This window comes from Prionailurus viverrinus, chromosome D2 (assembly GCF_022837055.1).
Source record: "Prionailurus viverrinus isolate Anna chromosome D2, UM_Priviv_1.0, whole genome shotgun sequence".
Lineage (NCBI taxonomy): Eukaryota > Metazoa > Chordata > Mammalia > Carnivora > Felidae > Prionailurus > Prionailurus viverrinus.
Genome location: NC_062571.1, coordinates 51,758,820 through 51,773,310, shown reverse-complemented (window position 1 = coordinate 51,773,310; position 14,491 = coordinate 51,758,820). Strand labels below are relative to the sequence as shown.

Genomic DNA, 14,491 nt, shown 5'->3' with positions numbered 1-14,491 from the left:
CAGATCTGCCTGATGCAGGGTTTAAACTGTTTTCATTTTAGGGGCACCCGAGTGGCTCAGTTGGTTGAGCGTCCGACTCTTGATTTCGGCTCGGGTCGTGATCTCACGGTTCATGGGTTCAAACCTCACATCAGGCTCTGTGCTGACAGCGTGAAGCCTGCTTGGGGTTCTCTCTGTGCCTACCTGACTTGCGCGTGCACGCGTCCTTCTCTCTTAAAAATAAATGTTTAAAAAACAGAAATAAGTAAACTGTTTTCCTTTTATCCAGACGTTGAATGTCATCTAGCCGCTATGTGGGGACGGTGCTTCTCCATGCAGCCTGAGGTAGAGAAACCGGTGACCGCGGTGCCACACAAGTGAAGAGCGGAGAGCCTTTCAAGGAAGGCTGGGCAGTCTGCCACCGCATTTCAGGGATCACAGTGCACACCTGGACCGCAGCTTGCCCCCAGCCCATCCTCCACTCTCTGTTCCCCTCCCCGGCTTCGTTTTTCCCCATTGCACTTACACCATTTCTGACCTATTGTATATTCTTACTACTTATTTATGATCTCTCTGCCCCACCCCAGGTTGTAAGCTTCATAGATTTTTTAAAATTCCACTTATTTATTTGTTTGTTTGTTTGTTTATATTGACGTATAGTTGGCACACCAAGTCCCATTATTTTCAGGCACACAGCATAGCGATTGGACGATTCGGAACATGAGGCGACGCTCACCACCATGAGTGTGCTCACCACGTGTCCCTGCACAGCGATCTTGCAATATTATTGCCTTTCTTCCTCGTGCTGTGCTTTTCACCCCCATGGCTTACTTATTTTGGATCTGAAAAGTTACAGAATGTGTACCTCTTTATCCCCTTTACCTATTTCGCCTATCCCTCCAGCGTGTACCACGCCCCCCCGCCCCCCACCTCTGGCAACCACCAATTTGTTCTATTTATCCTTGGGTTTCTGTTTTTGTTTGTTCACTTGTTTGGTTTTTTAGATTCAAGCTTCGTGGATTTTTGTCTCTTTTGTTCACTGCTGTATTCCCAGTCCTTAAACAGTACCTACCGTGTCGTAGGTACCCAGGATACATTCTTTGATTGAACAAATGAATCAGTTAAGCTGGAGTCCAAGTGAAGGAAGGCGTAGAATGAATTTTGGAGTTGCTTCAAACACCAGTGAGTGTTTGTGGCTCACTTTTAGGGGCTGCAGATGCCAAGAGTGAGGTGAAGTGCTTGTCAGCAAATACAATTTCTGAGATCACGTGCTAATTAGAATATGGCATTGGTGTTCTGTCTCAGTTATTTGTTGTTGAATGAGAAACCACCCTGTAACTTTATTTTATTGATTACTGTTCCTAATTCTGTGGTCGGGAGTTCATGTGGGTGGTTCATTGACACAAAATGGCATCATAAGGGCTTATTTACTTGGTTGGACCCAACTGCTGTCTGGGCCAGACTGGAAGATCCAAGAAAGCTTTCCTCACACGTCTGACTCCTCCGTGCTCCTCTCCACGGTGCTCTCCTTCTTAACATGCTTAGCTTGGGTTTCCCTAGCAGCGTGGTGGGCTTCCAAAAGGGAGGTTTCCAAGCTGTGAAGGCAGAAGCCACAGATCTCGTAAGGCACAGCTTCGGAAGTCACACGTCACTTGCCCCACTCTCTGCTGGAAAAGATGAGTCACAAGCCTAGCCCAGGATAAAGTAAAGGGGAAGAGTTTACCTCTCAAAGACAGGGTGGCAAAGAATATGTAGCCCCCTGTAGTCCACCACAGCTCGTTAGGAGATTAGACTGTTAAGATGCCCAGAACTGGCTTCCTCCCAAGATGTACTTGACATTTCAAGAAGTTAATGAGAACTTACAGTGCAAAGATAATTTGCACAATTTTCTGAGAAATTGAGTATGGCTAAATCAGCAGCTAATCCCAAACTTGCCAAGTTTATAGAGAGATCTGTAAAGAAGGACCAACTGGCAGGTGAATGAAATTACCAGCTGAAACCATAATTTTTTTTTTAAAAGGCCTTTCATTATTTTAGAGAAATAATTTAATTTTGTGCAAATTATATATGCTCAGCATAAAGATTTCAAGCATTTGTAAAAAACACAAGGAAGGAGCAAATCATCTAAACTCTCCCTGTGCAGATGAAGAAAAAAAAAAAGTGCTAACACTTTGTGAGTATCGTTTTGAGGTCTCTTTATAATTCCATTCACTTAGAAGGATTGCTGACTCTCTTGTTGACTGACTCAGCAGACAGAGAGGCAGAAAGTTGACAGAGGGAAAAATTATAAGAAGGAGATCACATTATGCCTGTTATTCTAACAAAATATTAAACCACAGTTTACTTGAATTTAAAAGAAAAATAAAATTAAAATGAAGGAAGTAAAAACCTGAAGTAAGGGCTATAATTTTAGATCTATTAGTTCCTCAAAGATTACATGAAGATAATGGCAAAAATATGCAACCATCAAGAAGTCGGATTTATATAAACTATATGTTAAAATTTTATAGACAGTGTTAGTTGTTCCCTACTATGAAAGTTGAAGCGATCAGTCTTCTAACACTGTATCCTACACCACTTTCCTCAGTTCCTGATTCTTGTGGCTTCTGCTATTTTTACTTTGTAAGATACACATTCTGTTTTTCTAATATAATTCCCACAGGTATTCATTCTACATTTAAACAGGTTCAGTGATAATCATGGTTCCTTTGGTTCTCTTCATTTTGATTCATCCTTTGGTTGATGAATTTTGTCCTATCCCCCATCCCCCCGAAATGAATTTATGGGTACCATATTCCCCAAATTCTTTCATGTTTGGGAATGTCTACTTGTTGACTTTATAACATTAAATAATAGGTATAACGTTATTGCACACTTACATCTTTCTTTTTTTAATATTTTTTTTAACACTTATTTTTGAGACAGAGAGAGACAGAGCGTGAACAGGGGAGGAGCAGAGAGAGAGGGAGACACAGAATCTGAAGCAGGTTCCAGGCTCTGAGCTGTCAGCACAGAGCCCGACGCGGGGCTCGAACTCATGGACCGTGAGATCATGACCCGAGCCGAAGTCGGACGCTTAACCGACCAAGCCACCCAGGCGCCCCAGCACACTCACACCTTTCTAGGCATTTTTGTGTTATGTTCCATTATGGAATGATGATGTTTGAATCTGCCTGATTGTTTTCCCTTCAGACATTTTTTAATTTCTTTTTACATTGTAGATGCCTGCATACAGCTTTCCATGTCTTTATTTATTTATTTTTATTTTTATTTATTTATTAAAAAATTTTTTTAAACGTTTACTCATTTTTGAGAGACAGAACAGAGTGCGAGTGGGGGAGGGGCAGATGGAGGGGGAGGCAGAATCCAAAGCATGTTCCAGGCTCTGAGCTGTCAGCACAGAGCCTGACGTGGGGCTTGAACTCATTGACCGCGAGATCATGACCTGAGCTGAAGTCGGATGCCCAGCTGACTGAGCCACCCAACCGCCCCTATTTTTATTGTTTTTTAAGTTTATTTATTTATTTTGAGAGAGTACAAATGTGAGTGGGGGAGGTGCAGAGAGAGAGAGAGAGGGAGAGAGACTCTCCCAAGCAGGCTCTGTGCCCTGTCAGCGTGGATCCCGAAATGGGGCTCCATCTCACAAACCGTGAAATCATGACCTGAGCTGAAATCGAGAGTCCACCCCTTAACTGGGAGGCCATTTAGGTGCCCCACATCTTGCCGTGTCTTGAAGTTCAATAACTTTACCTGGCTAGGTCTTGTTGATGATAATTCTATGCCATTTTTTTCCAGCTGTGTTGTGTCTCCCTCTGATCATGACGTTAACCTCTTTCATGGATTTAAGGAAAATATCCTATATTGTATCCCTGTGTACTTTTTACATTTTGCACCTCTACTTACATTTTGTTGTTGTCATTTTGTTTGTTGGGTTCTTTTGTTTCTTTGGGAGCACAAGTTATCTTTCTGTTGTATTATCTTTGCGTGTCCTCCTTGTCTATCATCATCCCTCTAATTCCATGAATAAATTTTTCCCTCTGCATTGTTTTATTTTACCTTCAGCCTTCATTTCATGCCAGTGATCTGCTTTTCAAGTGTGTTTATTCTATTCCTAGCTGCTTCTGATTTATCTGTTAGACCTGAACTGGTGGTGTTTTGACCTCAACTTATTTCCTTAATGACAGTCTCTTTTTCTGTCTCATTCTGCTGTTTTCAACCTCTCATCTTTGAGTCTCTGCTTTAGTGATTACGTATATATGTGAACAACACTGGTTTGAACTGCGTGGGTCCACTTATACATGGGTTTTTAAAAATTAAGACAGTACAGGGCGCCTGGGTGGCGCAGTCGGTTAAGTGTCCGACTTCAGCCAGGTCACGATCTCGCGGTCCGTGAGTTCGAGCCCCGCGTCAGGCTCTGGGCTGATGGCTCGGAGCCTGGAGCCTGTTTCCGATTCTGTGTCTCCCTCTCTCTCTGCCCCTCCCCCATTCATGCTCTGTCTCTCTCTGTCCCAAAAATAAATAAACGTTGAAAAAAAAAATTTAAAAAAAAAAAATTAAGACAGTACATACTGTAAATGTATTTTCTCTGCTTATGAGATTCTCCTAACATTTTATTTTCTCTAGCTTACTTTCTAAGAGTACAGTATATAATACATATTACGTAAAAAAAATATGTGCTGATCAACTCTTTATGTTATCCAGAAGCCTTCCGGTCAACAGTAGGCTATTAGTAATTAAGTTTTGGGAGAGTCAAAAGTTAATATGGCTTTTCGATGGCATGGAGGGACAGCACCCCTACCCCCTGAATTGTTCGAAGGTCAGCTGTACTTGGTCAGCCGTACTGAGGCCCTTTACAATGAAAAGCGTTTGTAAGAAGACTGCTTCTAATATAAGGGTATGCTCTCTTTTTCGTTTGGCTTTTCAACAGTTTTGTGTGTTCTCTTGCCTCTTTCACTGCTCTTATTGTAGTATGTTTGTATAGATGCTGTAACATTTTTTTTTCCCATTTGGCTCATTCTTAATGTGAGTTATTTAAATCTTAATGTTTGTTCTGACATCATGTAGTTGAATTCACCTTGATGTTCTGCCTCATTCCATAGCAGTTATTTTCCTCGCTTTAAGCTTTAACCTATTCATCGTATCTACTTTTCTGTAGCCTGGGGGTGTAGGGTTGGGGGAGGGGGAGGGACTGGACTTCACTGTAGCTGAGTGAAAAAGGCCTCAGTGGAGGACTGTTCTTTATTCTGAATCCTCATTAAAGGTCCCGATCAGAGCACATTCCACTATGCATGCTAAGGATTTACCCACCTTATGGACCTTGGCGTATTTCCCATTTCAACCTCGGTGCCTTGAAAGATAACAAATTTTGGTGCCCCTTCTCACCTTTGCTAAAACGATACGTCAGGGCTCCCCTTGTTGATGATTTTTCATGGCTTTACCTTACAATGGCTCCTCGTCACCTCAATTTACTTCAGATAAATCCTGGTCAGAAATTTAAGGATTTTATTCACTTACCCTTTTTCTTCAATACTGCTTCTGCGGGGTGGTGTGCACTTAGAAGCCACTACGTACTATCATAAAACAAAATACATATTTTTTTCCCTGCCTGTACTCTTTTGAAGTTTTAACTAAAGTTTTTTGCCATTCCTTTGTTTTATTGTTGTTGGTAACATTTTGGCTCACTCTTTACCTTTCCATTTCTCTCTTTTTCTGAGGAATAAGATTCTTCAGTGGGAAAATTCAGACTTTAGTGTAAGTTCAGACACAGCTGAAGTGATTAAACACCAAGCATAATTCAGGGGTCACTATTAATCTCTTGCATTATTTATTTTCATAACTTTATGTAATTATAAAAAAATTGTTAGGTAGTTTTTGATAGACAAAGAGTGTTACATACTAGGTAGCTAAAAATTTAGTTGATGGTAAGAGAAAACTTATGTTTGGGGTGGGTTTTTTTTGTTTTTGTTTTTTGGTGGTTTTTTTGCATTGAATGATGGAAAATTCAGCAGGAAACAATTGCCTTACAATAGAGTACAGACAAGATTAGTCTCAGTGGAAGGTTTGTGTTAGCTTGAGTAAGGAGTAAATAGATCTCTGTTGAGCTCACTGGGTGGAAATTTTTCTGTATCCTTAGCTTCTGTTATCACCGAGTATCGGTGGGGGGCAGAATTGTAAGATGGCCCCGAGATTGTCTTTTCCTTGTGTGTATGCCCTGTATAATTCCTTCCCCTTCAATATCAGCGGGTCTGACCTAATCAGGTGAGCCCTTTGCAAAGAGGATTTAAAGATCAGAGAGACTGAGACATGTAGCAGGTGCTCTCCTGCTGGCCTTGAAGATGCAACCTTTATGCGTTCTGCAGCATCCAGGAAGTGAATTCTGCCAACCATGAACGCTTGCAAGAGTTCTCTTCACATGACACCTCAGCCCCAGCCGACACCTTGAGTTCAGCCTCATGAGACCCTGAGTAGAGAACCCAGTGGAGCTGTGTCCAGTCTTTTGACCTACACAATTACGAGAACACCTGCTGATTTGGTGTTATTTTAAGCCACTCACTTGTGGTAATTAATTATGTAACGACAGCAAACCAATACAATAGATGAATTTTTAAAAAGTACTTTTAGCTTTAAGTGATTTGCTTTATTTTAATTAAGCCTAATTTTCTCCCTACAGGGAACTATCATTTCTTATAATTTACTTTTTCAAAGAGAAAGCTTTTGTTATTCCGTTTCCAAATTTTATTGGTGTTTTTGGTATTTTTTCCTCCCCCCCCGCCCCCTCCGCCCAGTTTTCTTCCTCAATACTGAGGCCACAATGGGGAATCTAGAATCTAGAATGTTTACTGGTCCTGACTGTAATTACAGCCTGGAAACACTGATGAAAATGGTTTAAAAGTGTAGTGGAACCCCATTATAACAGCAGTTTAGAAAACAGGTCAACATGTAGGTTAATGGCAAATGGTAAGTTTGATGTGATCTTAAAATTTTACTTTTAATTTTTAATGTTAACCTTATTTATTTATATTCCCAACACTGCAGAATCATGATCCACAGCTCACTTAATTTCTACAGAGTGGATGTATTTATGTAACACACCCAGATAAAGAAGTAGAACATTTCCAGAACTCTAACTTTTCCTTAGGCTCCCTTTTATTCATTAACATCCCCCGTCCCCTCAAGGTAACCACTATTCTCGTGTCTAGTACTATAGGTTAGTTTTGCCTTTTTTTGGAAATGTGTGTTCTTTTTTTTTTTTTTTCTCGCTGTTTTAGCTCAATATTATGTTTGTGAGAATCATTCATGTTGGTGCATTAAGCAGTAGTTGGTTGGTTCACTCTTGTTGTTTTATAGCATTTATTGTATAAATACACCACAATTTACATACCCATTGTACTATTGTAGAATTGTACTTATTTTATTCCTGTGGAATGGGTTGGTTTCATTTGGGGCTCTTATCATTAGTGCTGCTATGAACTTCTTATGCAGGTATTTTGGTGTTTTGATGAATGTTCATAGTATACTTAGAAGAATTGCTGGAGATTATACATATCACACACATATATATAAGCTTTATGTATAACCTATATGTATATATAGCGTATATATATATATATATATATATATACATATATATATTTATGTGTGATTAAAATCAGCTTTAATACATGTTAAAAAAAATAGCTTCCCAAAGTTACTGCATCAATTTATATGTCCGCCAGCAATGTAGGAGAATGACAGTTGCTTCCTGTCTTCACAAAACTCTTAGCACTGCAATTTTTACCATCATTGTCATCATCATTTTTAATTGTCACCGTTCTGATGGGTGCTGGTGGTATCTCAGTGAGTTTTAATTTCCATTTCCCCTGATGACTTGTGATATTTAACGCCTTTCCGTATGTCTATCGAAGGCCAGTAATTACTAAACTTTGGGTCATTATCTATTACTGGGTCATGAAATCAGTTGAGTGCATTAAGACCAACATATGAAAAATCTGAAGTAGAACAGCATGGAAGAGAGTGAATTGCAAATTATAATGGTAAGTTGGTATTGTGAAATTTTTGTTTCAATTTCATATACAAACATATGCAGGTCTATGTCTGCATACATATGTATACATACATATGCCTCAATTTCTTATTTGTATATGTAAGTCTCTGTGTACTGAGTGACTGTGGAAAATATATTTCTTATAAGAAATATTTGCTCTTATTTCTTATTGTCCGAAAGGTTTACAAAACCCTGCTACATACTGTGCATTTGAAAAAATCCACAAGTTCATTAAGACATAAAAACCATGCTTATCTAACTTGCATGTAGCACACAACTGGGAGACAGAAGTAACAGCTGGGATAATGGAGATGTGATTCATGATGTCTTGCTGGGCCAAACTGGAAGCAAACCATTAAGGTGAAATATGTAAAGCGAAAGTAAAGTCCTTCATACAAGAGTGAAGTCTGTAATTGAACAAGGGTAGGCTACCCTGAGAGCAGTAGTGGGGACAAAGAACAGAACAGCCCTAAATACAAAAAAGCCTTGGGCCTCCAGACCTTCTTGAAAGGGAATCTGTGTTGGGCACCTGGGTGGCTCAGTCGGTTAAGTGTTTCACTTCCGCTCAGGTCATGATCTCCCCCTTCAGAGTCTGAGCCCCAGGTCAGGCTCTGTGCTGACAGCTCAGAGCCTGGAGCCTGTTTCAGATTCTGTGTTTTCCTCTATCTCCCTGCCCCTCCTCCCCCCCCCCCAAATAAATTAACTTTTAAAAAATTAAAAACAAAGAGTTTATGGATGGCAATCTGGGAATCTGTATGTTTCAAAAACTTCTCAGTGATTCTAATATTCTGACAACTTTGGGAACCACTGAGACAGGCTATGGATTTCACCTGTAAGGAGGAGAGTTCTCATGGAAATGGTGTCCTCAATGTGCAAAACTTTTTTAAGCCTAACATTCCCTGACGTGTAATTCTATCCTGTTTCTTTTACCCCCTAAATTATTATTCTATAGCAGCAAAACTCAGGAGAAGCCCTTTAATTGAAGAACCATTATCTATAATTTCTATACAGTTAGAATGGAAGACAGGCAGCAGAGTTAATTTGCTTTCTAATCCCCCTCCCTAGATTATAACTCCCTAACCCTCTCTTTCTACAACCCCCTTCTTTAGTAGAGCCCCTATTGTGAGTTGCATGCATTTCTCAATTATATAATACTTTGGCGACTTTGTCTCTGAGATTTACTGTATTTTCACATTTGTATGCATTTTAAAGTTAAATTCTGAAGGCTTTATAAGCACCCTGCTTTCTAATTAACAGTGAGCATAAATGTTCATAAAAGGTAGTATGACAAATATTAACTATGCATATTAGGGAATATTCAGAATCAATCTAGATTGCCTCATTCACTGCCCCCCCCCCATCCGAAAAGTAAGACTTATACTATACAAGATTTGGGAGAATGAATGTATAATTTGGACAAACACTTCCTTGAATGCCAGTATTACTTTATATACTAATTATGGGATTTTGAATGCTGGTGAGTTCTGTTTCCTTTGTGTGAATTTATGAATGTAATAAAACACTTGTGGAAAGTTAATCAAATAACACAATCTAAGATTTAATTATCAGCTTTTTAAAGATTTTATGAACCAGGTCATCTGTATTGTCAAAATCACTTAGGTGACTTAGGAATCACAGAATCCTCCTTAATCTTTTATTGTATTCTCAGAATCAAAATGGTTTTTCTTTCTTTCTTTCTTTCTTTCTTTCTTTCTTTCTTTCTTTCTTTCCTTCTTTTCTTTCTTTCCTTCCTTCCTTCCTTCCTTCCTTCCTTCCTTCCTTCCCTTTACATATGGTTAACAAACATTTAGCATAGAAAAGTACAAAGAGGGGCTCCTAGGTGGCTCAGCTGCTCTTGATTTCTGCTCAGGTCATGATCTCACAGTGGTGGGATCGAGCCCTGCTTTGGTCTCTGTGCTGGGTGTGGAGCCTGCTTGAGATTCTCTTCCTCTCTGTCTCCCCCTCCCTGCCCCTCTCCTGCTCACATGTGCACACGCTCTCTCTCTTTCCAAAAAAAAAAAAAAAAAAAAAAAAAGAAAGGAAAAAGAAAAAATTTAAAACTACTAAAATTTCTATAACTCAGATAAAAGTGCTATTTATAGTTGGTAGATTTTCTTCTAGACATCTCAGTATACACGCACATACTGACCCACACTCACTCATATGCACACCTAGTTTTACATAAAAAAATTAATACTTGTTACTTGTCTTTTAGGGCTAGACATAGTTTTCTATCCACTTTTGTGTGCTTTCATGTCAGTCAATAGTACCTGATAATTTTTAGTGGTTACATTATATATCCATATCTATCCATGTATCTATATATACATGCATATACTCCCTAATTTAACCTCCTATTGATAGACATTTATACTGCAGCTTCTCCCTCTCTGTTATGTGTTTAGTTCACATTCTTGCACATTTATCACTTTGCACTTGTACAGTTATATTCTTAAATTCCTGGAAGCCTGATTGCTGAGCCGAGAGGTAAATGCCGATGTATATCAATTCCCAGACAGCCCTCTAGAATGGTTATCTCAGTCGCAACTCCTCCTAGCAAAGTTTAACACTTTCTCAATATTGGATTTTGTCTTTCTTAAAAATGGACAAATGGCCAAAAATTCTTTCATCGTTTCAAAATGTGCATCTCTTTGATTCTGAATGAAATTGTACATATTTCCAAGTGCTTGTTGGATATCCCTATTTCTTCTTTGTTTAACCCCTTCAGTATTTTTATGGGGATAGTTTTGCCTGTTTCTCACTGACCTGTAAGAGATCTGTGAATATTGAGTTTTTCTTATTTGGACTCCAAGTTTGTCGTTTGACTTTTAACTCCGCACACAGTGATTTTTAATTTAAACTAAATGTCACTTATTTGTTTTTATTCTGTATATAAAATTTTTGTCCAAAATTTATTACTGTGTCACTTCGTAGTTTTAAGCTTTGGTATCATAGTTAGGAATGATGATTTTCCTTCCAGGATTGCAGAAATACCCATATTTCCTCATAGTAGCCTTAGAGTTTAATTTTTTTACATGATAATCCTTGATCCATCTGGGATTTATTTTTGAGTAAGGAGAAAGATAAGCCAGTTTTATTTTTACTTACCCCCATTGCTAGTCAGTTGTCAGACTTCAAGAACACATACCCAATTTGCTGCTGATTTAAAGTGACTCATTTTCTTACATTATTCCCTTATATATTTGAATCTATTTCTCGGCTCTGTTCTATTCAGTTGACCTATTTCTGAATAACTATTACTGTGTTTTGTTTCTCTGGTTTTACACTATTTTCTTTCTTACTTGATTTATTTTCGAGAGAGAGCATGAACAGTGGAGGGGCAGAATGAGAGAAGGACAGAGGATGCAAAGTAGGCTCTGTGCTGACAGCAGTGAGCCCATTGTAGGGCTCTAAGCCACAAACCCTGAGATCATGACCTGAGCCACCCAGGTGCCCCGGCTTTATACTTTTTTTTTTTTTTATGGAATAAATATCCCTTCAGTTTTCTTCTTTTTCAGATTTTGTTTTTTCCATGTTTACTTGATGAACTTAAAAATCATTTGGTCAAATTAAGAAAAGCCCTGCTGGAAATTTCAAGTAGGGTTGTCCAATATTAATGTATAATCGTATTTGTGTGTGTGTGTGTGTGTGTGTGTGTGTATACTCTTTGTATACATATTTTTGGAAAATTATATATAGTTGTAGAATTGAGGGAATATTGGCACTTTTATAATACTGAGTTTTAGTTTTTAGTTTTATAATACTGAGTTTTAGTTTTAGTTAGGTCTTTCAGTAGCATTTTATGTGTTCTTCATATAGGCTCTGGCATTTAAAACATTTAACTAGATATTTTAGTTGACTCTTGTCTTGAATAGAGTTATTTCCTCTCATAATATTTCTAATTATTAATTGATTTAAAAAAAACTACTGACTTTTGTTTATTTATTTTATTTCCAGACACTTTAATGAGCACTCATACATATTTTTAAATCATCTTTTGGTGGATTTTAGCCTTCAAAAGTCTCACCAGGTGGTACCCAGGAGACTCAAAAAGTAAATATAATTGCCTTAGTGTAGGACATGACTTGAGAATGGACTCTAAAATAGGAATTTTTGCAATATAATTTGTACCTCCAGGAAGGACCAAATGTCGGCTGACCCCCGTCATGGAAATGCAGTATAAGTCAAACTAAGTATGTTAGAATGAATAAGCATGCTGTGCTTATGAGATTATTTAATATTGTGAGATGTCCTTGGTAATCTCTCAGGTATAATCTTTGTGAATTCCATATTATTTATGTGAGCAGAAGAAAGGTTGGATTTAATTAAGCCTGAAGATAGAATTCCCTGTTTAAGTAAGGACTGTGGGAAGAATGGAAGGGAAAACTGAACCAACTTCTTCAAGAATAGGAGTCTACGAGGCTGTGAATTCCAGGCTTGCTAATATTTTATATGACCCCACAAAAAAAAAATGGAACTTTTCTTGTTGAGAGTGATCCTACTTCCTCCTTCTGGTAGACACCTACCTGCCCTAACTACCCACATCCCAACCCCCTCCCCTCCCCTCCCCCCCATAAGTAGGTGTAAGATGGTCTGACAGTGCCATCTGGTGGCCACCTGGGGAACTGTAGGAACTGGTCTCCTGTTGCACCTCCTGCCTGGGTTGGCTAGATCCAGGCTTGGAAACAAGCAGCTTCTGCCTGTGGCTACAGGCAAAGAGAGAAGATAATCAAATCAAAATCCAAGTCCTGGCAAAGGCTTGCCGGGGGTGTGGGGAAACAAGGAAGAAGCCAAAAGGCTATATCCACAGGAGTTGTTAGAGAGCACATATGAGATATGAAAACAGAGGTCTGCAAAGCAGTTGCAGCAGGAAAAATCTGAACCAGAGAAATTGGTTCCAACACCTTTCTTCAGGGGTTTCCTCATCTACCTTTTTTTATTTTTATTTTTTATCATCTTAAAGTTTTTCTCCACAGCTTAAAACTCAGATAATTTCAGATAATTCCAAAATGGCAAAGTCTACTCCACATTTCCCTTCCTTGCTCTCTCTTTCGCCTCTTCCTCCCTTGCTGCCTACTTCCTGCCTCATTTTCTCTTTTCCTCCTTTGCAGCTCTAATTCTTGCATTCTCAGGAAAACCTCCATCTTTCTCGTCCTTCATTCTGTTTGAGAGCCAAAACTTAGTCCTAACATTGCCTGAGGAGCCTAGGGATACTGCTTGTGGGTTAGCTTTATCGGGGAAAGGGACCTAGAGGTTGTGAAATGAAGAAGCCGTGCCAGTAACACCCGAATCCTTGGAAAGAATCAGGAGGTCCCTTCAATATTACCACGAGGCTCAGTCCTCCTGTTCAACCCAACATGATCTCCCCAAGTGCATTCAAGATTTTTGTCTCTTTTATTCACTGCCGTATCCCCAACTTTGAAGACAGCACCTGGCATATGGGAAGAGCTCGATTGACATTTGAGGAAGGAGTGAATAAATACTCTCGACGAATAAGCAAATGTGGCCGATTCCTCTTTACTGATGTTTCCGTTTTAACTTGTTATAAGTGCTGCAGTGATGCTAATTTTCATTGGGAAAGCATGATTTCGACTTTTGTGGGGTAATTTAAGCAAAACACGTGAGGCTATGTCTAGCACAAAACAATTATTTTTAAAATTTCAACCTACCAACTGAGAGACTTTCAGAAAATAACCTGTTGGTAAGTTGGGGGACTCTGTACCCTTCCTTTTCATGTGTGAAGAGTGCATCTTTAATATACATCCATGAAATAAAAAACCAACAAAATGATCAGCTTTTACCTGTCTTGGCTTCTTACGGGCTCTTTGCATCCTCCTCCAAATAGAAGCTAAGGCCACTAAATACAGAGAAGAAAACAAATTTGGAGAGCTGAAAACCATTAAACATTTGGTAAAACATCTTGCTGTGTATGTTTTGTTTGCTGAGTCTCTTTTGCATTGGAAATCCTTGATAACGGAGACGGAGAAATATTTATTCTCTATCTAGAACTAAGCACAGAAAAAACGTTGGCTTTACCTCATATTTTTCAGAATTGTGCCCCTTTTTTGTGATCCTTCTCAGGAGAGGAGAGACGAGGTAGGCTGTTCTTATTTTATAGATTGTTCTTCTGAAATCACTCTTGTGTGAGAATTTTCTGGGCATAAAAAATGATCAGTTGCTGCTTTGCATTCCAAAACCCTAGGATTTCCTTAATATCTCACAAATCTCTGTGATCCTTAGGAAATGCTTTTGCTACAGTGCAAAGGGGAATGTAAAATGAATTAAAAGCCTGTCTGAATTAAGACAACCCAGGAGATCAGTGGGTGTATACTATCAGAGTGTGGTAGACCTTGGTTAATTTGTGAGGATGTGTCACAACATCCCACGTCAGACTTGACATTTTGTTCCCAGCTGATTTTGGTGGCGGTGGGGCGGGGGGAGGGCGGATGTTTAATCGTTAGTTCATTG

General features: G+C 39.0%; 1 protein-coding gene across 5 annotated transcripts in view; it reads left to right on the top strand.

The window, feature by feature from the left end:
• The window catches only part of HTR7 (5-hydroxytryptamine receptor 7), an 87,001-nt gene that overhangs the window by 59,425 nt on the left and 13,085 nt on the right, over positions 1-14,491 (top strand). The gene's annotated exons all lie outside the window — the stretch shown is intronic.